This window comes from Rutilus rutilus, assembly GCF_951802725.1.
Source record: "Rutilus rutilus genome assembly, chromosome: 10".
Classification (NCBI taxonomy): domain Eukaryota; kingdom Metazoa; phylum Chordata; class Actinopteri; order Cypriniformes; family Leuciscidae; genus Rutilus; species Rutilus rutilus.
The window spans coordinates 42,944,824-42,967,201 of record NC_140215.1 but is presented as its reverse complement, the minus strand read 5'-3'; the positions used below and the strand labels follow the sequence as shown (position 1 = coordinate 42,967,201).

Sequence of the window (22,378 nt, the reverse complement as noted above, 5' to 3'; positions counted from 1 at the left end):
AATTATCTGAACTAACGTCATGATCACTGCCACTAGATATAAAGAAAACGCTGATTTTTCACTCAAAAACATGTGTTGTTATTGTGCACTGCTGCTCGTAGACTAGCTCCAGTGCTCATTGCTACGTTGCTAAATGATAGCAACTCACCAGGACACTTCACCAACTCTCCACTCATTCTCCTCGGACCATGCATTTAATTGGCTTTGACGGCCATCAGTTCTGGGCAATTCCTCATTTGCCCTCTCACGTCTGGCAGGTTCGAAATGATACGGCTGCGGGCCATCATACATGTTGGCTCTTGCCACATCTTCCTCATCCCAGTCAGTCGCCATAGTTCTAATACTAGGCTGAGGCTACCTTTACTCCACTTCTCCCCAACGTGACGGCATCACCGAATTGCGTGAAAAAAAAAAACCCGTTAATACCAAAAACGTAAAAAACTGGTCTTTAAGACCATTTTTGAGACATTTTAAAAATGATATGTATATCTTGAGTGATTTATGTACCCATTAATCGACAGTGGTGGTTAACCTGCAACATGGCCTTTAAGCTTGTTTGAACATGAGTTCTTTGTCATGAGTTCTTTGTCAGGTCTTGTCCTTGCAAAGCACTGGCAGCCACTGCTCGAAAGTGCTGGAAAACTGCTTACATTTCACTCTTAAAAATATGTAGTGTGAACTTGCAATTTTAAAAGCTAAAGCAATTTGCATATAGAGAAAACTGGAACAGAGCCAAATACCTTTCACATGAATGAAGCATTGCACTGACGGGTCTGTTGAGGCTTGTGTGTGTTTGTCCAGCCCTCTGAAGAGCTTTATATAAGACAGAAATCTGTCAGACAAACATCTCTCAGACTCGATCGAGGAGAAGCTGCTCTTCTGACTCCGGCTACAGTCCAACAGGTTAGTTTGTTTCTAATATTAGTATATTTAAATAGTATATATAGTATGTTTCTAATACTGAGCACTTCTGGGCTCATAGTTCATTTGAAAACCTGTATTCTGTAGCCAATGTTATTTTGTATTACAGACCTTATAAATATGCTAACTAGCAATTAATCAAATACATAGAAATTGAATATTTAAGTCAGAAGAAGATAATGAATATAAAATACAGAGGATAGGAGATTGTAACCATGAATAACTGCAGTGTTAATAATAAATAAAAAAAAGTTGCTCATATGTTTGTAAAACATGTCAGAAAGTTTATATAAAGTTCCTCAGAAGAAAATAAGGTATGCTAGTGTTTGGGGTTTACTTTACGTTCAGTCATTAAACTTCAGTTAACTATTGTGTAAAACACATCAGAAAGTGATTTGGGGATTACAAATGTGACCTAATCCAGCAAAATGAGTCACAGTTACCCACATTTCATACATTTTTGGTATTAATGGAAAGAGGAGACCATAAGCTTTTAAATGATATCCTAGTCAAAGTCATACATTGAATGGTTGTAAAGATATACACATTTGAATTATGGTCGTCTGCCCTCTTTTTCCAATTGAAAACCTGAGAAAATCGCATTTAAAGTTTTTTGCCCGTTTTTTTGTTGATATCTTTCAAAATCCATTGCATTTAAAGGGATAAACTATTTATTTTACAGCTTAATTTGACCAAATACGTTAATATATATAGATGCTATTAAACCAGGCTGAATCTCAAATTATGTTAAAGTTTTTATTTGAATAAATAATTTAAAAGGCACTTTTACAAAAATGTACTAAAATCAGAAAGATTGAACAGAGGTGCTACATTTTTGCTTGAGAGAGGGTGTGTGTGTGTGTGTGTGTGTGTGTGTGTGTGTGTGTGAGAGAGAGAGGCAGAGAGAGAGAGAGAGAGAGAGAGAGAGAGAGAGAGAGAGAGAGAGAGAGAGAGAGAGAGAGAGAGAGAGAGGATTAAACAACGTTTATTAAATTTTCATTTATATCTCACACACATTCACAATAAAAATAGAAAATAATAAATAAAACACATAAAACATTAACACATAAAACATTACAGGACTCAGTGGCATCTGGTCCCTGTAAGAAAAAAAAAGTGAACATACTGATATCAAGAGAAACTATAGGGAATATTATTGGTTATTCCCAATAAATTTTAGATTTTTCTTTAAAATTCACAGAATACACACACACACACACACACACACACGTTTCCAACATATATAATATAATGAACACCAGGTTTGTTGTGCCTTGTACTAAGCATAAGCTACCCAGATAGCAAATAGTAATTGAAACGATGTTAAATCAACATCCCGCTGTCAACGATAAAGTAATTGAATCAACGTCGAACTCTGATGTTGATTCTTCATCATGTTGCACCCTCTATTATCATTGAAACAACGTTTAAATCATACCTAGAGATCAACAGAATTTCAATGGTATTTCGATTACAATGGATATTGAAACAATGTTGAAATCCCAGCATATCAACAAAACTTCAATGGTGTTTTAGTATACCACAGGTTTAATCTGAAGGTCTGTAATTTTAATATAATATTAAAAACATTATTATTAGGCTATAATCCTGCTTTATCGACAGCCAGGATGGGCTAGCAAAATATAGAAAATAGAAACTATACCTTTAGGCTATAGCCTAACCTAGACTAGCACAAATGACACCCCACGCATTCTTTAAAAATTAAACAATCATTTTTATTGTATTATTATTATTATTATTTTTTTTTTTTAACGTGCTAACTCCTGCAGCGTCTGTCTTCCAGCTCCTCCTGCTCGGTCTGGGGCGTAGCGCAGCCACTTCTGTAGGCTACAGCTTGAGCGAAGTCATAGGTGTTTGCCGTTGTAAGACGTTGAGTCAAGGCATCTAGAATACAAGTAAAAGTATGCTACTGTGATTTAGTCAATGATTTGTTCAATCAAGCTGTCGTCAAGGATTGGGAGCAGAACATGGCACGAACACAGTACACATAGGAAAGTCATGAGCTATCCAGTCATTATATAGATCAGTGAGGAATATGCATAAATCTCACCGCAAAAACAGGCTAATAATAATAGGCTATGTCTTTAAAATTAACGAGGCATTTAATTGTTTCGTATGTGGGGCTAAGCCCCCCCAAGCCCCGCCTTGACGTCAGGCCTGGTTGTCAGGCGCTGTAATAACAGTGCACGCACGGCGCGCGCGCTTCCCCGCGCTCAGAAAAGCAGATCATCAAAAATCGTGATATCGCATAAGCACTAGTATAAACCGACTGTTATCATTTCTGAAAACAAACACAATGGAGTTACAAAACTGTATCGCACGCATATCGCAGCCCTGCTCGAGGATTATTAATATTTTGGATTTGTATTACGACGAGATGGTCTAATCGGCATTTCCAGTTAACGTTACAACTCGAGACAGTTCTGCATTGAATAAAGTAAAGGTAACTTACATGTCTTCTGTGTAATTCTGGCCCGCCGCGGTCACTTCTGTGGGTAGCGCTAGCTAGGTGGAGCAGTATGTAGCGTTGGTTCCGCCGGTGTTCTCCGGCGGTCAGAACAGAAGAAATAGCGGTGCTGTGTTAATAGATTTCACGACACTAGCAATGGGTAAGTTACAGCAGACATGTATTTTGAGCAGAGCTAGCTATCACAAAAATAGACGGGACTCGGAGGTTTTGCTAACTTTATAACCTAGAAGAGAACCGCGAAGTACTTTTGGCAGATTTTGACACATTGGTAAAACAAAACAAAAATTTCAGTGACAGCAGCACTGTGTCGGTTACTACACTAACCATCATGTTAATGATCAACCTAACAGTATTTGATTTGGTACAATTCATTCATATCGAACATTAAGCAAGCTTACCTGTATACGCTTGTGCCAAGGTCCAGAAATGAGCTGTGTCCGGTGCAGTACGTTGGTGTTGATCTTCCGGTCAACCAAAAATCGATGGATTTTCAATCATATTTCCCGGTCAACTATATATCGATGCATTTTCAATCATATTTCCCGGTCAACTATATGCCGATGACTCTTCAACAACAGCGTCGTTTCCCGGTCAACTATAAATCAATGACTTTTCAACACATTCAGCGATCGCCCGGTAAACCAAATATCAATGCTTAATCAATCATAAAGATAACTATAGATCAATGTTGTTCCAATATTGTTACCATCAACATTAATAACATCAGGTTTTCATCGATATGGTAATGGTGATTCAACATTTATTTTGCATTGAAATTTCAATATCAACCATAATGATGATTCAGATGGAAAAACAATGTTTATTCAATGTTGGCTTGCTATCTGGGTATGCACAGTGCTGCATAAAATAATTAACAATAACCTATAGCAGCATATAAATCTTCCAAAAGATTTCAGTAACAACTACGCTAGAGAAAAATATATTGATTATCATATGTTACTTAAAATGTTTCCATTCATTATGATGATATGAAATGAGATAATAGTAAAAACATGAAGCCTTTGTTTGGTGCGTTTTGCTTTTCAAAGGCAATCGTTTCAAACGCGATCGCGATACATTCAAAACCAGAGCTCGCTCCAAAATATTAAACATTATGGTTACCATATTATATCTATGTTTGAGCAGATATCCACAAACACAGTAACCGTAAACACGGGTCTAAATCACACGCAATGAACGGATCGTTCGCGAACACCACAAATCACTACATTTCAAACATTTACACCTGTATTCACAAACATCTATGCATAAGGCAGCATTGAAGCGTGTCATAGGCTAACCAAAACCGAACATTTATATAAAAATATAATGTAGACAGTATCACATATTTTACCGGAGGCTGAAATATATTTGCACTAAATCACATTATATTTGTCTTGCTATTCGCAAACAAGCTACATTACGCATAAGGAAGTATTTTAGCATTATAATCAGTGTCATATAAGCTAATCAAAACTGAGTGCAATATATTAAGTATTTACATTTAGCACTGAAAGGTTGGCTACAGTCTAGTTCACATTTCAACATGTTTCTGTCTATTTATAGATACATACATGTATGATATTAGGCTTAGTTCATGTTTTTACTCCAAACTCATTTCATAACATACATTTTAAACTGGTCGTTTAACATGTCTTACCTTAAAAATCTTATCATCTTCAAATCGCGTTCTTCTGAGGTAAATCCGAGTGAAACAGCACACCACAGCACAAACATGCAGTCTTCCAAACTCGATGAAAAGCAGAGAGGAGTAAGTTCCCGAAGTCTCTGAATCTTTGTTTTGAGGTAATGACGAGGGCGTTTACAGGGTCTGCGTTTCTCCACATGGATCATTTGCATGTCAATCGCTCGTGCGCGCGTGGGCGTGGTCACATTAAAGTTAATTAGGACGCGTTTGAGAAACAGTACATGCCGCTGCTTTCATACGGATTACTTAAAAATAGAATATTTGTTTTTTATATAATATACATAGGCCTACTTTAAAAATAGAGACTCCAAGCGTTGTAGACATGCGTTTCAGTCTGTGTGACAAACATTCGCTGAGTTACAGGTCATTTTCTGTCGCGTTTCAGAATGAGTTTCTCATTGAGAGAGACGGCAGAACGCGCATCATGTTTATTTTCTTTATTTTACGAAAAACACAACATTTTGTTTTTATTATGAGTGTACACAAATAAAAGAAGACATTTAACAGTTTTAAATTATGTACAACACTTGCCTGTATGACAAAAATCTACGGAGTTATTTGAGTCAATAAGAACAAAAGTGAGCTGGTATCGCCGGCGATACCGCCGACCCCAGGGGGATAAAAACTGTTTTCCAGGACTGAAACATTAATATAGAATGGAGTAATCTCTGACAGACACACCTTCCCCAAGTCCATTATGAACAAATGTTTATCCAACCCGAGTCCACCTTTGTTCTTCAAAATTAATCTTGCAGTATGGGCCCAAGTCAAGTCTTTATGATATAAAAGTCTTTGTGCTGCTTGTATCCTGTAAGAAATCAACCGACTTCTCACATCCACGAGCCCTTGACCTCCTTCATGGACAGGTAAATAGAGTGCTGCAGCATGGATCCAGTGTGACCCACTCCAAAAAAAGTTCACAATTGTCCTTTGTATTTTACGAACCAACTCCAGTGGAGGCTCCATAACAGTCATTTTATGCCACAATGTTGAGGCCGCCAAGTTGTTAATGACCAAGACTCGCCCTCTGTACGACAATTGTGGTAATAGCCAGGTCCATTTAGACAATCGGGCTATCACTTTCTCCAGCAATCCCTCCCAGTTTCTCATCTGAAAATGTTCATTTCCTAAAAAAATACCTAATGTTTTTATCCCCTCTCTGCCCCAAAGTAAACCACATGGTAGTTTTGGAGGTCCTACTTCTTCCCAATTGCCAATAATAAATCCCTCACTTTTCCCCCAATTCACTCTGGCTGAGGATGCTTTTTCATATTTTCTAATAATTTCCGTTAAAACTTTCACATCATTTTGACTTTTTATAAACACTGTCACATCATCAGCATATGCTGAATGAATGAATGAATGAATGAGGCATTTATATAGCGCTTTCATATGTACTACTGTACACCCAAAGCGCTTTACAATCATATCAGGGAATCTCTCCTCAACCACCACCAGTGTGTAGCATCCACTTGGATGATGCGACGGCAGCCACAGTACAACGGCGCCAGTGCGCTCACCACACACTGGATATAGGTGGAGAGGAGAGAGAGTGATAGAGCCAATTCAATGGAAGGGGATTATTAGGAGGCCATGATTGGTAAGGGCCAATGGGTGGAATGTGGCCAGGACACCGGGGTTACACCCCTACTCTTTACGAGAAGTGCCATGGGATTTTTAATGACCACAGAGAGTCAGGACCTCGGTTTAACGTCTCATCCGAAGGACGGTGCTCTTTTGACAGTATAGTGTCCCTGTCACTACACTGGGGCGTTAGGACCCACACAGACCACAGGGTGAGCACCCCCTGCTGGCCTCACTAACACCTCCTCCAACACCTCCTCACTAACACCTCCTGCTGACAGGGATACTTTAAAGGTACTCTTTCAATCTGGAAGTGAAATACCGATTAGCTCTTTCCTTAATCAGCACAAAAAAGGTTCGATTACTAGACTATACAACTGTCCAGAAAGTGGACAGCCTTGTCTGATACCCCTGGACATCATGATAGGTGCACTCAATCCACCTCCAGCTTTAACCATAACAAATGCATTAGAATACAACAATTTTATATAAGAAATAAAATTACCCTTAAACCCGAATTCTTTCAACACATTGAAAAGATATCCATGATCAACTTGGTCAAAAGCTTTCTCTTGGTCAAGCGAAAGAATCCCCAAATTAAGACTATTACTTTGACTAAAATCAATCACATCACACAATAAAAATAAATTATCCATAATTGTTCTATCTGGTATACAATAAGACTGGTCTCTATGAACTAATACATATAAATATTTTTTATGTCTATTTGCTAGTACCTTTGAGAAAGATAGAACTGCTCTGCAACAACTTGTGGGTAATGTCTTTCTTTCGATGCAATCAATCAGCAGTTCATTTAAATCTTGTCCAAGTAATTCCCAGAAAGCCTGATAGAACTCCACAGGTATACCGTCCACTCCTGGAGATCTTCCAGGGGATAATTGTCTCATTGCATCAGTAAGCTCTTGCAAAGTTATTTGTTCATCCAGCGATTGTCTTTGCTCATCTCTCAACTGAGGCAGATCACAGAGCAAATCATCCACACTTCCAGAGTCACAACACTGAGCATTATATAATTTAGAATAAAAGTCTATTGTCATTTCTCTCATTTCCAGAGGGTCAGAGGTTATAGTTCCATTCGGACGTCTTAGATGACACAACTGTTTTTGTAAAAAACTTTTCTTTTCCAAATTAAAAAAATAGGCACTAGGAGCATCCATATCTTTGATGGAGCAAATTCTTGATCTTATTAATGCTCCTTTTACCTTTTCTTGTAAAAAAGACCCAAGTTCTTCTTTTTTCTTATTTAACCTTTCATTATTTACCGATCCCATATTATTTAACATGTCTTTTTTCCAGAGATACAATGTCTCTTTGTAAACTTTTCACTGTTGTTTTCATCATTGCAGTAGTATGTGAAGTATAGTTTTGGCAAAAAAAATTCTGATGTTAGCTTTACCTACATCCCACCATTGACCAAGATTTTCAAAACTGTCTGTCTTAAGTTCTCTTACGAGAGATTATCTCGTACTGCGTAGAATACGCTAGGGGAAAATCCTTTTCCACGAGAATACTGAAGCCAAAAAATTATCCTTAATTTTGTATTAATGTAAAACGCGTTGCGGCAGCATACAGACATAGGCGAGGCAGCTCGCGCGCCTATTGGCTGGTCTGCTGGCAACTGCTTAAGCCTATCGAGCGAGACCTGGAGTGACGTCAGAACCAATGAGGGCGCTTTGCGCCCTCTGCGTCACGTCCCGCCGAAACGGGCGTGGCTTAGGTCTATAAATACCGCTCGCAGGCTTCATATCTCTGATTTTTCATCCTTCAGCTAAGCAACTCACATCGCTGGATCCGAGAAGAAGCCGCGCTGTTGAAGAAGCACCTCAGCGGGACGAGTCGACGAAGCTGCTGGCCGCGCCGCCTTCATCGCCTTCCTGCTGCGCTATCCAGCGCCCATATCCTTTCTCTGCACTGTGTGTGTGTGTTCGCCGGCGCGACTCACACTATCTAAAAGAGCTGCGTCTTTTTCAAGATGCCTTCTTGCGTCTCGTGCAAAGCCGCACTCAGCGACGGGCACCGCCATGTCATATGCGCTTCCTGCCTGGGTCAAGAGCACGCAGTTCTCGCGCTCGCTGACGGCGGCTGCCCTCACTGCGAGCTGTTGCCATTAGCGACTCTGAGGACTCGCTTGGCACTGTTCAGCGAGACTGCGCCCACACCTGCTGTTGTGCTGCGCCCGGTCTGCCGCCGCTTCTGTCGATGACGCTGATGAGATCGACGCGCTGCTACGAGAGGGGGATTCCTGCTCTCTCATAGCATCAGGCAGTGAGGATTGGGCGAGCTCTGAGGATCCCGCCCCCCCTGCCCGTGCTTCTACGGGGAAGAGAGCGAGCATTGAGGCGGAGCTCATGCGTGTACTCACTCAGGCCACGGCGAGCCTCGGCCTCGAGTGGATTACGCCTGAGCAGCCTGCTCACAACCGGCTGGACGGCTACTTCCTGCCTGGGGAGCGCGTTTCGCCTGCATCCAAGCCAGCGCCTTTTCTTCCTGAGCTTCATGAAGAAGTCGCTAAGTCTTGGAGCTCCCCTTTTTCGACCAGGACACGATCCTCTGTCTCTTTGGCGTTCTCCGCTGTCGACGACGCAAAGAACAGAGGCTACCACTCCCTGCCGCCGGTCGAAGAGGCTATTGCAGCTCACTTATGCCCGCCCTCCGCTGGACGGCGTGCTAAGATGGCGCTGCCCTCAAAAGCCTGCCGCATGACGTCAGCCCTGCTCCGCCGCGCTTTCTCCCCCGCCGGGCAGGCCGCGTCAGCATTGCACACCATGGCCACGCTCCAGATATACCAGGCCGATCTCCTCCGTAAGCTGGATGAGAGAGGACCTGACGCAATCTGCGTGCCGGACTTGAGGAGCGCTACAGACCTCGCTCTTCGCGCCACCAAGTCGGCAGCACAGGCCATTGGACGGAGCATGGCCTCGCTCACCGTGTCTGAGAGACATCTGTGGCTGACGCTCTCGGACATGACTGAGTCAGAACGCACCGCGTTCCTCGACGCGCCGCTTTCCCCTGCCGGCCTCTTCGGAACCTCGGTCAAAGAATTCGCAGATAGGTTCGCTGAGGTACAGAAAGCGACCCAGGCCATGAGGCACTTCCTCCCGAAGCGCTCCAGTTCTGCAGCAGGCCGTGCGAAACCGTCTGCTCAGAGCTCACAGCCTAAGCCTCCGCCCACCGCCTCCTCTTCACAACGCCGCCAAACCCAGAGCTCGAGACCGCGCTCTCGCTCATCCGGCCGCCGCCCCGCATGGCCCGCGGCAAAAGGTTGCGTTGAAGCCAGAGGCCCCGAAAACGTCCTAGCACGCCTAGGAAAGCGACGGTGTCCAAGTCCCGCTGCGGCCGGACTTCCACCAAAGCTTGCCGCTCGTCCAGTTTCAGGAAATGTGACTGGTCCAGCGTATTTAGCAGCCAACAAGCCGGTTCCATTGCCCGCTTGCCTGCACAAAAAAGCCGTTTTTACGGCTACCCAGATAAATCCCTTAAAGAGTGTATTTTCTGGTGTCCCGGCCACGGCCGACGGTGTTTCATGTGTAGAAAAAATGCCCACTACTCAGTGCCCATTCCTACACACAAGCACAGCCCTTCACACAGGGCTCGCGCACATAAAATCGACTCAGATCGATTGCGCTTTAAACGTAGCAAACGTGCCCACTACTCAGTGCCCACAAACGCTATTTCCCACATGTCTCACGGTCCCTGTAAATACAGGACCAGTATGCATACGCTCTGCTCACGCGAGCAATGCTGTAAAAGTGGTGTATGTGCCCGCTACCCTGCGCCCACGCCCACACACAGACATGAGACTAGCGCAGCCCTCCCCCTCTCAGTTAGACACTGCAGAGGAGTCGAGCGCGGGCATTCTGCCCGCTGTTATCAGCGTGCCCCCTGCCTCAGATGTCATGAGCGCGACGCTTATGTCACAGCACACAAAAGCCGCTGTATCGCGAGCCGATCAGAGCGTGCTTCGCATCCAGCCCCTAGCTACTCGCGCACTTGCGTGGGAAAAGCTTCCCGGGGTTTCGAGATGGGTGCTGAACATCATAAAAGAATTCTGAAACTGCTGAGCAAAGGGGCTATAGAACCCCTATCTCAAGCTCAAAGCGAAGGGGGGCTTTACAGCAGATACTTCCTGGTGCCCAAGAAAGACGGGGGTCTCAGACCCATACTAGATCTGCGGCAGCTGAACAGAGCGCTTCTGAAGCACCAGTTCAGGATGCTCACGACCAGAAAAATCCTCGCGCATGTCCGCCGAGGGGACTGGTTTGTGTCAATAGATCTAAAGGACGCGTATTTTCAAATACAGATAGCGTCACGTCACAGGCGATTTTTGAGATTCGCCTTCGAGGGCCAGGCATATCAGTACACAGTCCTACCTTTCGGCTTGTCCCTGGCACCCCGTACATTTACGAAGTGCATGGACGCAGCGCTCGCACCCCTCAGACAATGGGGTATACGAGTGCTGAACTATCTGGACGACTGGCTGATTCTAGCCCAATCTCACTCGGAGCTCGTGGAGCACAGGACCATTTTACTCGATCACCTCGAGAATCTTGGTCTCGCAGTGAACTGGGAAAAGAGCTCGCTATTCCCCAGACAGATTATATCTTTTCTGGGAATAGAGCTGAACTCGCTGCTAATGACAGCACGCCTGTCATCTCAGCGCACACTGGACATTCGGCGCGCAGCCGGCTCGTTCCGCTGAGGCGCGATAGTCCCTCTCAAAACATTTCAAAGGATGCTAGGTCTGATGGCCTCAGCATCTTCAGTTCTCCAGTTGGGCCTTCTGCGCATGCGCCCACTGCAGTTCTGGCTCAGAAAGAGAGTACCACGCACAGCGTGGGCCTCCGGTCGGCTTCGCTTCAAGGTCAATCAAGCGTGCATTGCAGCCTTGAAACCTTGGGTGGCAAAAGACTGGTACCAATCAGGTGTAAGCCTGGGGACTTCCTCGAGAGTGATGGTGGTGTCCACGGACGCATCCACCTCGGGATGGGGAGCGCTGCTTGAGGGCAGACCGCTTTTTGGCCAATGGTCAAAGCAGGAGAAGCTCTTACATATCAACTGCCTCGAAATGTTGGCAGTGAGCAAAGCGCTCACGCGCTTTTGTCCCCTCATAAAGGGACACCACGTGCTAATACGTTCAGACAACGTCTCAGTGGTGTCCTACATAAATCGCCAGGGCGGTCTCAGGTCCCTGACTCTGTACAGGCTAACCAGGCGCCTCCTGATATGGGCCCGCAGCAACCTGCTCTCGCTGAGAGCAGCGCACGTGCCAGGGCTCCTAAATATAGGACCAGACAGACTGTCCAGGAGCCAGGTTCCGACAGGGGAATGGTCTTTGCACCCACAGACAGTCCAGCTGCTGTGGAAGAAATTCGGCAGAGCGGAAGTAGACCTGTTCGCGTCTCAAGAAAACGCTCACTGTCCAGAATTTTTTCGAAGAGCAAGGACGCGCTGACCCACGAGTGGCCTCGCCGTCCTCTCTACGCTTTTCCCCCCGTCTCCCTCCTGACTCAGGTGGTAGAACGGGTCAGGGAAGAAGGATGCTCAGTGCTGCTTGTAGCCCCACTTTGGATGAGCCAACCTTGGTTCCCAATTGTGATGCAGTTAGCGAGCACCGCCCCGTGGCCAGTGCCTCTGAGGAGGGATCTCCTCTCTCAAGCCAACGGCTCGATCTGGCATCCTCACCCAGAGCTGTGGTCCCTCCATGTGTGGGCCATCAACGGGTACCCGCTGACCTCCCACAGGGAGTGTTAAACACTATCACACAGGCCAGAGCTCCGTCTACGCGACGTCTCTATGCCTCAAAATGGTCAGTGTTCTCTAGCTGGTGCACAGCTCGTGGTGTGTCACCCCTGCATTGCGGTGTGACGGAGGTTCTCTCCTTCCTACAGGATCTGTTGGATAAGGGCAGGTCCCCTTCCACGCTCAAAGTCTATGTAGCGGCCATAGCAGTGTTCTCTTCGACCACGCTTGGCCAGTCTATTGGAAGGAACGATTTAGTCATTCGCTTCCTTAGAGGAGCTAAGAGACTGAATCCTCCCAGACCTCCCACAGTCCCTATATGGGACCTTTCTATGGTACTGGAAGCCATGAAAGGTCATCCATTCGAGCCCTTGCAGAAGATTGATCTTAAACACCTGTCTTTCAAGACGGCGTTTCTTCTGGCTTTCGCTTCAGTGAAGCGCATAGGGGACTTACACGCGCTCTCAGTAAGCGCGACGTGCATGGAATTTGGGCCGAATGACTCTAGAGTTATACTCAAACCTAAGCACGGTTATGTTCCTAAATCCCTCAATACACCGTTCAGAGCACAGGTCATCTCCCTGTCTGCTCTGCCGGTCACTGAAGGAAATATGGACGAAAGCTCCCTTTGCCCAGTCAGGGCGTTAAGAGCTTATGTGTCTCGCTCGTCTGTTTTTAGACAGACGGAGCAGCTCTTTGTTTCGTTCAGCGGGCGTTCTAAGGGACTAGCCGCTTCGAAACAGACCCTATCCAGATGGGTAGTGGACGCAATAGCGCTAGCTTACACAACCAAGGGCATGCAGTGCCCGCTGGGTGTCAAAGCGCATTCCACGAGAAGCATGGCTTCATCGTGGGCCTGGTCAAGTGGGATTGCCTTGCAAGATATTTGTATGGCGGCAGGCTGGGCCTCTCCGTCTACATTTATAAGGTTTTACAACCTAGAGGTTCCCGCACTACAGGCCAGACTACTGTCGGTCTAGTATGGCCAAATCTCATAAACTGACGCTGTCAGTTATGCAGCTATTTGAGTATTGCAGTGCTGCTCTATGCTGCCATAAAGGAAGATAGTGGCTAAATCCCTCCTCTTCCAGGATTCCCTGTGAGTCCCCTGGGTGATTGTGTACTGTATGAACTCCGGGCTGTCGCCCTTGAGTATCAGATCCCAGCATGCACAGCGTTTTACAGTAGGTTCCCCTAGCGTATTCTACGCAGTACGAGAGAATCTCTCGTAAGAGAACGTACTCGGTTACTAACGTAACCTCGGTTCTCTCTAGAGAGAGGAACGAGTACTGCGTATCCTGCCGTGCATGCACGCGCTCTGGTTGCTTCGACTATTAAAAACCAGAGATATGAAGCCTGCGAGCGGTATTTATAGACCTAAGCCACGCCCATTTCGGCGGGACGTGACGCAGAGGGCGCGAAGCCAACGTGACGCAGAGGGCACGACCCAAATTGGGTCTGACGTCACTCTAGGTCTCGCTCGATAGGCTTAAGCAGTTGCCAGCAGACCAGCCAATAGGCGCGTGAGCTGCCTCGCCTATGTCTGTATGCTGCCGCAACGCGTTTTACATTAATACAAAATTAAGGATAATTTTTTGGCTTCAGTATTCTCGTGGAAAAGGATTTTCCCCTAGCGTATTACTTGTTCCTCTCTCTAGAGAGAACCGAGGTTACGTTAGTAACCGAGTACGTTTCCACCTATCCCAGAAAACCTTAAACTTTTCACAGAAACTGATATCCTGTAATAATTTGACATTAAAATGCCAAAAATAACAAGGTTTAACCACTTTCTTTAAATTAAAATCAAAAGTAATCATAATGGTGATCTGAAAAACCATTAGGCAAGATGGATACATTCATTACCTTATTATTCCAAATCTTCCCCAAATAAAATCTATCTAACCGAGCACCACTAACTTGATTATCTGATGCCTTTAACCATGTATATTGTCTAACTCCTATGTTCCTACTTCTCCACAAGTCTATTAAATCAAACTCATTTATAATTTTTAACAATTGAATGCTTGACTGATTATGTGGCTCCTCTCCATTCCTATCAATTATAAAATTAGTTGTGCAATTCCAATCACCCCCAATTATCATGCACACAGTATCGTCAATTTTCTGAATAACTGTTCTCAATTCCATAAAAAACACCACACACTCATGTCCATTGTTAGGGTTACACTGTAAAAAATTATCGTAATTTTAACGGTAAAAGACTGTAAAAATGCTACAGTGAAAAACTGTTAATTGGTTAACAGAAAGTTTCCGTACTATATACGGTAAATAACTGTGATAGATCTAACGGTACATTTAATGTAATTTTACTGTAACATACCGTTAAATTTACAGTTTTTGAAAGTGAAAAAACAACTCATTGTATCATTTACAGTGAAAAACCGTAAATTGACATTCCCACAATTCCCTGTGACACTTCACATTTGATGTATTTTTGTTGAAATAACTATGTTTGTTTCTTCATAGTTTTCTTCGTTTTTTCTAATCAGTTATGTACATTAGGGGTTTATGTTACATTTAATGTTGTTAAATTAATGTTTATTGCATTTTTAAAATTTCATGTGTTACCATGATGGTGTTTAATGTTTGTGTGAATGACACTGTGCAGCTTCTATATATATTAGTATTAACTCTCTTGTGGAAGAACTGCTTATGTTGAGCTTTGATTGATCATGTGACTCTCATCACTGCTGTGATTGGTGGTTATCAGTGTAAAAAACAGATATTAATACTTCAATAGGATGGTAAATTAACATTATATCATATTACCGAAATCCAATGTTAAATATACAGTTTTTTTCCGTAAAAACAACAGGGAGAAAGACCATTTTTTACAGTATTTTTCCGTTTTTTAACAGGAATTTTCTGGCGCCCCAGCTGCCAGAAAATTACCGTTTTTTTACGGGTTTTTTTTTTACAGTGTAGGGTTAACCCGGTCTCCTCTGGGGCCTATGACACGCTCTGCTGGCAGGGGAATGCTCTCACCCAAAAAATCCAAGTAACTATAGCATTATTTATAGTGTGGAGTTTGAATGCTTTTGTTATCAATATATGGCTAAGCATTTGACTGATTCTCGATTCACCACCAGGTCTCCAGATCATGTAATGTAATGGCTACTGTGAACACTTGTATTCCTTTTCTGGCCTGCTTTCTGCCATCTTTCTCTCCCTGTAGGAAGTCGAACAAGTTTCTTTGAAGACAGAACATTCAAGAAAAACTTACCTTCCCTCTCCCTAGATATAATATATAATTGGGGGCAATGAAGTGTATTTCATTCATTCATTCATTCATTCATTCAATTAAATGTTTTGTTGAATGCAATTGGTTGCCTTGTATATTTTTTTTTACTGTTGAACAAACTTCTTTCTTGACTTAAACTGAGCAGCTTTAATTGATATTCACTTGTTGTGCAGGTTTATGTGAATGTATTTTAACATAACATTAGAATGTTAGTAATTATGACCATAGAAGCACGAGAAAAATATATACAGTAAATACTGTAAATGTATTATACCTTATGGGAGCAGTCCCCCTTCCCTCCAAAATTAAACACACAAAATTTTTTATTCAATTCAAAGGGCTTTATTGACAAAATGTTTCAAGAACAATGTGTGTGTGTGTGTGTGTGTGTGTGTGTATACACTACCAGTCAAATAAATGCATCCTTCGTAAGCAGAAGAGACTTCTTTTAAAAACATTAAAAATCTTACTGATCCAAAACTTTTGACTGGTAGAGTATGCATGTATATATGTATGTATATACACTCAACTAAAGGATTATTAGGAACACCATACCAATACTGTGTTTGACCCCCTTTCTCCTTCAGAACTGCCTTAATTCTACGTGGCATTGATTCAACAAGGTGCTGAAAGCATTCTTTAGAAATGTTGGCCCATATTGATAGGATAGCATCTTGCAGTTGATGGAGATTTGTGGGATGCACATCCAGGGCACGAAGCTCCCGTTCCACCACATCCTAAAGATCCTCTATTGGGTTGAGATCTGGTGACTGTGGGGGCCATTTTAGTACAGTGAACTCATTGTCATGTTCAAGAAACCTATTTGAAATGATTTGAGCTTTTCAAGCTGACAAGTGGTACCCGGTGGGGTCTTCTGCTGTTGTAGCCCATCCGCCTCAAGGTTGTGCGTGTTGTGTCTTCACAAATGCTTTGCTGCATACCTCGGTTGTAACGAGTGGTTATTTCAGTCAAAGTTGCTCTTCTATCAGCTTGAATCAGTCTGCCCATTCTCCTCTGACCTCTAGCATCAACAAGGCATTTTCGCCCACAGGACTGCCGCATACTGGATGTTTTTCCCTTTTCACACCATTCTTTGTAAACCCTAGAAATGGTTGTGCGTGAAAATCCCAGTAACTGAGCAGATTGTGAAATACTCAGACCGGCCTGTCTGGCACCAACAACCATGCCACGCTCAAAATTGCTTAAATCACCTTTCTTTCCCATTCTGACATTCAGTTTGGAGTTCAGGAGATTGTCTTGACCAGGACCACACCCCTAAATGCATTGAAGCAACTGCCATGTGATTGGTTGATTAGATAATTGCATTAATGAGAAATTGAACAGGTGTTCCTAATAATCCTTTAGGTGAGTGTGTGTATATATATACTTACTCTTAACCTACTCTGTACACTAACTCAGAGCCATAGAGAAAGATCTTCGCTCTGCACTTATCTATAGACCCAAACATAAAAGCGTAAATTCGTTTATTCTGTAATAGTTTTGATAATATGTGTATGGCTTAATCTTAAAATTATATTCTTAGTCTTAACATGATCATGTTTCACATTGTGGTCCTGGGGGTGGCCACTTTCATCAGAAGAAGTGAGCTAGCTTCTAAGCGAATTCTGAAAGGACCGCCACGGCAGACCTCTTTGCGTGATCACGAAGGTAGGCTAATGGCTGAATCGGAATTTCTAAGCAAAATCACGGGAATCAATAGCCTAATACAGCCCAGTTGTGCTAAAATAAATACCATGAGACGTCCATCATCAGATGAATGATATGGAAAAGTTAAGTTAGAGCCGCTAAAGCCAGTGCTACTACCCATGCGAACATGAATACTAAGCTTTTCCCTCCAAAAATGTAGCCTAAAACTTATCTAAGTTAATATACAGTATTTCGTTGTCACCCTGCCTCTCCAAATGCAAAACCGACATTAACAAAATGCAATAATGCAATAACAGCTGAAAAAGTACTTGGGTGTGTATTTTATTTTATATTTACCATTCAATAATGCAATCGCTGCTGTCTGTCCCATAGAAGAACAATGACAGCCAGCGTATGTTTTGGAACTATTGGGGCTTACATGAACCACGTGACAGCCATAGCGGCGACATCAAAGAGTGTCGCAACTCTTTCTCTCTATGGCTCTGGCCTAGACGATTCAAGCCTGAGCATGTGCATTACTTTATGTACTATTTTGTGAATGATTTGGCTGTATTAAAGAACTATTAAATGCTAACTCTAATCGTATCTTATTATCGGTTTACCATGGTAATTTTAGTTAAGATCTATTGACTAATGTTTTATTGTACTTAAGACACAGAATAGATGAAGTTATTGTTTAAAAACTAACGCTTGGTGACTTCAGGCTAGTAGTGCTGTTTTACATTAGCTCGTCATTCACTTGGCTTCTTCATATTTCCATCAGGATTGGTGGATCAGCTCAAACTCAGAATTTTACGCAAATTATGATAATTCACTGTATTAAATGAAGACATCAGACAAACCTGAACGCAAGCAGCTGATTTTAAAATTTAAAGCGCGACCGTTTGTTTGTTGTTGATTTTTTTTTTACGAGATTTGTTCTCCAATGCTTGAAAGGTTACTGTTCCCTTTCAAGGCGGTCACTTCGACATTACGTCATACTGACGTATATGGGAACTCCTTCCTTCTCCACTTCTCCATTTCCACTGAAATCTTATAGGCTAACACCAGCTGGAGACAGCTGGCCAATTGACGCGAAACATGCAAATGCTGACCGGACCGCGGGCAGTATAATAGCATGGGCACGACAATAAAGTCAGAATCTCTTTCTTCACGCTAGAAGTCTTATCTGAAGTCATTGTGGAAGTTGCAATAGAGGTTACTCACCATGTTTCCTCCCCGCATCCGATGGCTGCTACTACATGCCAGATATGATCAGGATGATCGAGAGAGTGAACGCTGAGCGTGACTGTCGCCGCTACTCACCGGTAGAACTTTGGCATAAACTTTGACAATACCAGCGAATTTTCAGACAGACAGTGTTTCAATCTGACTAAATTGAATCATTACATCGTCTGTACAACATTGGTTGCTGCTTATGACCAGTAACTGTTGGAGTATCGCTCTTCTGTGATCCCGACTGCGTTCTAACATTTTCACCGCTGATGCATACCTGAGGATCTCCGGCCCCCAAGCCTCTCTCCTGTGCAGGATGACGTGGATTCTCCGGTCAAGTTTCTGGTTCGTGCTTGGCTGGCTTCTGGTGTCTCTTGCCCACCTGCAAGCCGATGCTCTGTTCCAGTACTCTGTTGCTGAGCTTTTGAAGCTCCGACGCCATGTTGATGTCCTCCAGCCTTTACCTGGTTGCTCCATTCCTTCGGACATCTTCTTCCAGCCAAACCGGAGATACATCCACCGTGGATCGCGCGGTAAGCGCTTTTACAAGAACTCTTATTCCTCCATCCCAACTTGGCTTACCACACGCCGCCGCTCTCGTAACGCTAGCCGGGGAGCTAATCACAGTAGCCTGGCTAGCCTGCCCAAAGTGACTAACTCTGCCTGCAAAAGTAGCTTTGCCACCGTCAATTTCGGTCTCTTGAACATCCGCTCTCTCAATAACAAGGGTCCTCTAATCAGAGATGTCCTTATGGATTATAATCTTGATTTTTTATGTCTGACAGAGACCTGGCAGCTGACTAACGATTTTATTCCTCTTAATGAGTCTGCCCCGCCGGGGTTTGTTTACAATTGCCAGCCCCGTGCTTCCGGACGTGGCGGAGGTCTTGCACTGTTTCATCGCGAGACCTGGAAAGTAGTGCCGATTCCTGCTTCTCCTCTATTTTCATCCTTTGAGTATTCTGCTTCATTGTTGCCTGGACCCTCTCCCACAGTTGTGGTCACTGTTTACCGTCCCCCAAAATATAACAAGGATTTTCTGAATGATTTCTCTCAGCTTCTCACCCATCTTTCAACCCTCTCCCATAACTTAATCATCCTGGGTGACTTCAACATTCATATGGACAATATCAGTTCTCTGCTCTCCAGAGACTTTTCATCTTGCCTGGAAAGCTTTGGTCTGCATCAATAAATTGACTCTTCAACTCATTGTAAAGGGCACATACTGGATTTAGTCTGTTGTTCTGGCGTCACCCCCTCTGGCTGTAAAACTCACTCCGTTGCTTTTTCTGACCACATGCTCATTACTTTTAACATCACCCTCCCGCTATCTAAAATGACCCTCCCTCGCACCATCTACTTCCGGAATATCAAGGACATTAACATTGCCACCTTTGCATCTGATATCAATAATTTTCCCAGTATATCTGCCTGTTGTTCACCTGATGAAGTAGTTTCTTACTACAACAAAAATCTTCACACTCTCTTGGACACCCATGCTCCTATGAGATCCAGATCAGTTTCCTTCACCCGTTCAGCACCCTGGTTCACTCCCGCCCTACGCCTTCTGAAATCTCAGGGCCGTCAGCTGGAACGTCTTGCCAATAGAACTGGACTCACCATTCACAACAATATGTAAAAGGACCATGTTAATCTGTATAAGGACTCCCTCTCCTCAGCTAAATCTGCCTACTACTCCCATTTAATCCACTCTAATCATCACAATTCTAAAACCCTCTTTTCCCTTCTCACCTCCATTTCAAAACCTCCTGACTCTCTTCCCTACCATATGCAATCCCAGGACTTCTGCAATAAACTTATGTCCTTCTTTGTCTCTAAAATCACAGATATTCATAAACACCTGACTTCATCTGGAGTTGCAGTTTCTGGAGGCAACCTCAACACCCCTTATCCATCCTCAATAACTACTTTTTCCAGTTTCGACCTTCCCTCCGTTCAAGCCATTTCAGATATTATTCATAAATCTAAACCCTCCACATGTCAGCTCGACCCACTTCCCTCCACCCTGGTTAAATCATGCTGCTCTTCACTTGCCCCTCTCATCACTGAGATTATCCACCCCTCCCTAAGATCCGGTTCAGTTCCCCCTTCACTCAAAACTGCCTCGGTCACACCCATTCTGAAAAAACCTGGCCTGGACCCCACCAATTTCAATAATCTTCGTCCCATATCCAACTTACCCTTCATATCCAAAATTTTGGACAAATCTGTCGCTTTTCAACTCCATAATCACCTCATGTCCAACAGCATCTACGAGCAGTTCCAATCTGGTTTCCGTCCACTTCATAGCACCGAAACCGCACTCCTCAAAATTACTGATGACCTTCTCATGGCTTCTGATTCTGGACTACTTTCAATTCTCATTCTTCTGGACCTCACAGCAGCTTTTGATACCATTTCTCATCCTACCCTCCTCAGTCGACTATCATCCATTGGTATCACCCACATTCCCTTAGCCTGGTTTACTTCATACATTTCTGATCGCCCACAGTTCATACAATTCAAATCCCAGAAATCCGTTACCTTCCCCGTCTCTGCTGGAGTGCCCCAAGGCTCTGTATTGGGGCCTCTCCTTTTTATCATCTACATCCTCCCTCTTGGTCACATCCTCCGTAAACACAACATTAAATTCCATTGCTACGCGGACGACACCCAGCTCTACCTCTCTACTAAACCTTCCTCCTCACTCCCACCAACCTCCCTCACCCTCTGTCTCCAAGAAATTCACTCTTGGTTCTCATCCAACTTTCTCAAACTGAACAGTTCCAAAACCGAAGTCCTCCTGGTAGGCACACCTCATACCCTCTCCAAAACTAATAAAGTTTCCATTGCCATTGATAACTCAATTGTCCTTCCCTCCCCTCAGGTTAAGAGTCTGGGTGTCGTCCTCGATAGCACACTATCTTTCCAGTCTCACATTAATAGCATCACCCGGTCTGCCTACTTCCACCTGCGCAACATCTCTCGTCTCCGTCCCTCTCTCACTCCCCAAACCACCGCCATTCTGGTTCACAGTCTCGTCACATCTCGGATAGATTATTGCAACTCACTCCTGTTTGGTCTCCCCAATAAGTCGCTCCAGAAGCTGCAGCTCCTCCAGAACTCTGCTGCACGCCTGATTACTCTGACCCCCGTCTCTCATCACATCACTCCCATCCTGCAACAACTTCACTGGCTTCCCATCAAACAGAGGATCATCTTTAAAATAATTCTCATCACTTTCAAAGCAGTTCATAACATGGCTCCTCCATACATCTCAGATCTCCTCCATTTAAACATCCCGACCCGTTCACTCCGATCCTCCCATACCTGCCAGCTTTCCGTTCCCCCTGCCCGTCTTGTCACAATGGGGAGCAGGGCGTTTAGTCGCTCTGCTCCCCATCTCTGGAATTCCCTCCCTCCTGACCTCCGTACCATGGACTCATTTCACCTCTTCAAATCCAAACTCAAAACTCTTCTGTTCAGACAGTCATATTCCACCTGACCCATATCAGTTCATTGTTGTCTTGCCGCGGTTTAAACTTATTTGACTTTTTTAATGTTTTTATCTGCTTTGTACAGTGTCCTTGGGTGTCCTGATAAGGCGCTTTGAAATAAAATGTATTATTATTATTATTATAGATATGTGCGGGTCCTATTGACTCGCTCTCCCCTCACAAGGATCAACCGAGGCACACTCACAGACGACAGCCATGTGCCGGTCTGCCAGTGCGCGCCCTCAGGGGAATAAACCCGGGCATCAGCGGGG

At 43.9% G+C, this 22,378-nt stretch overlaps 1 protein-coding gene across 1 annotated transcript in view; it reads left to right on the top strand.

Annotated features, from left to right (window-relative positions):
* The first annotated feature begins 761 nt into the window (after positions 1 to 761).
* The window catches only part of LOC311298394 (uncharacterized protein), a 35,239-nt gene continuing 13,622 nt past the window's right edge, over positions 762 to 22,378 (top strand). The window contains exon 1 of the mRNA XM_084421258.1: positions 762 to 903. The gene's annotated coding sequence lies outside the window, so the exon portion shown is untranslated. The remainder of the gene's footprint in view (positions 904 to 22,378) is intronic.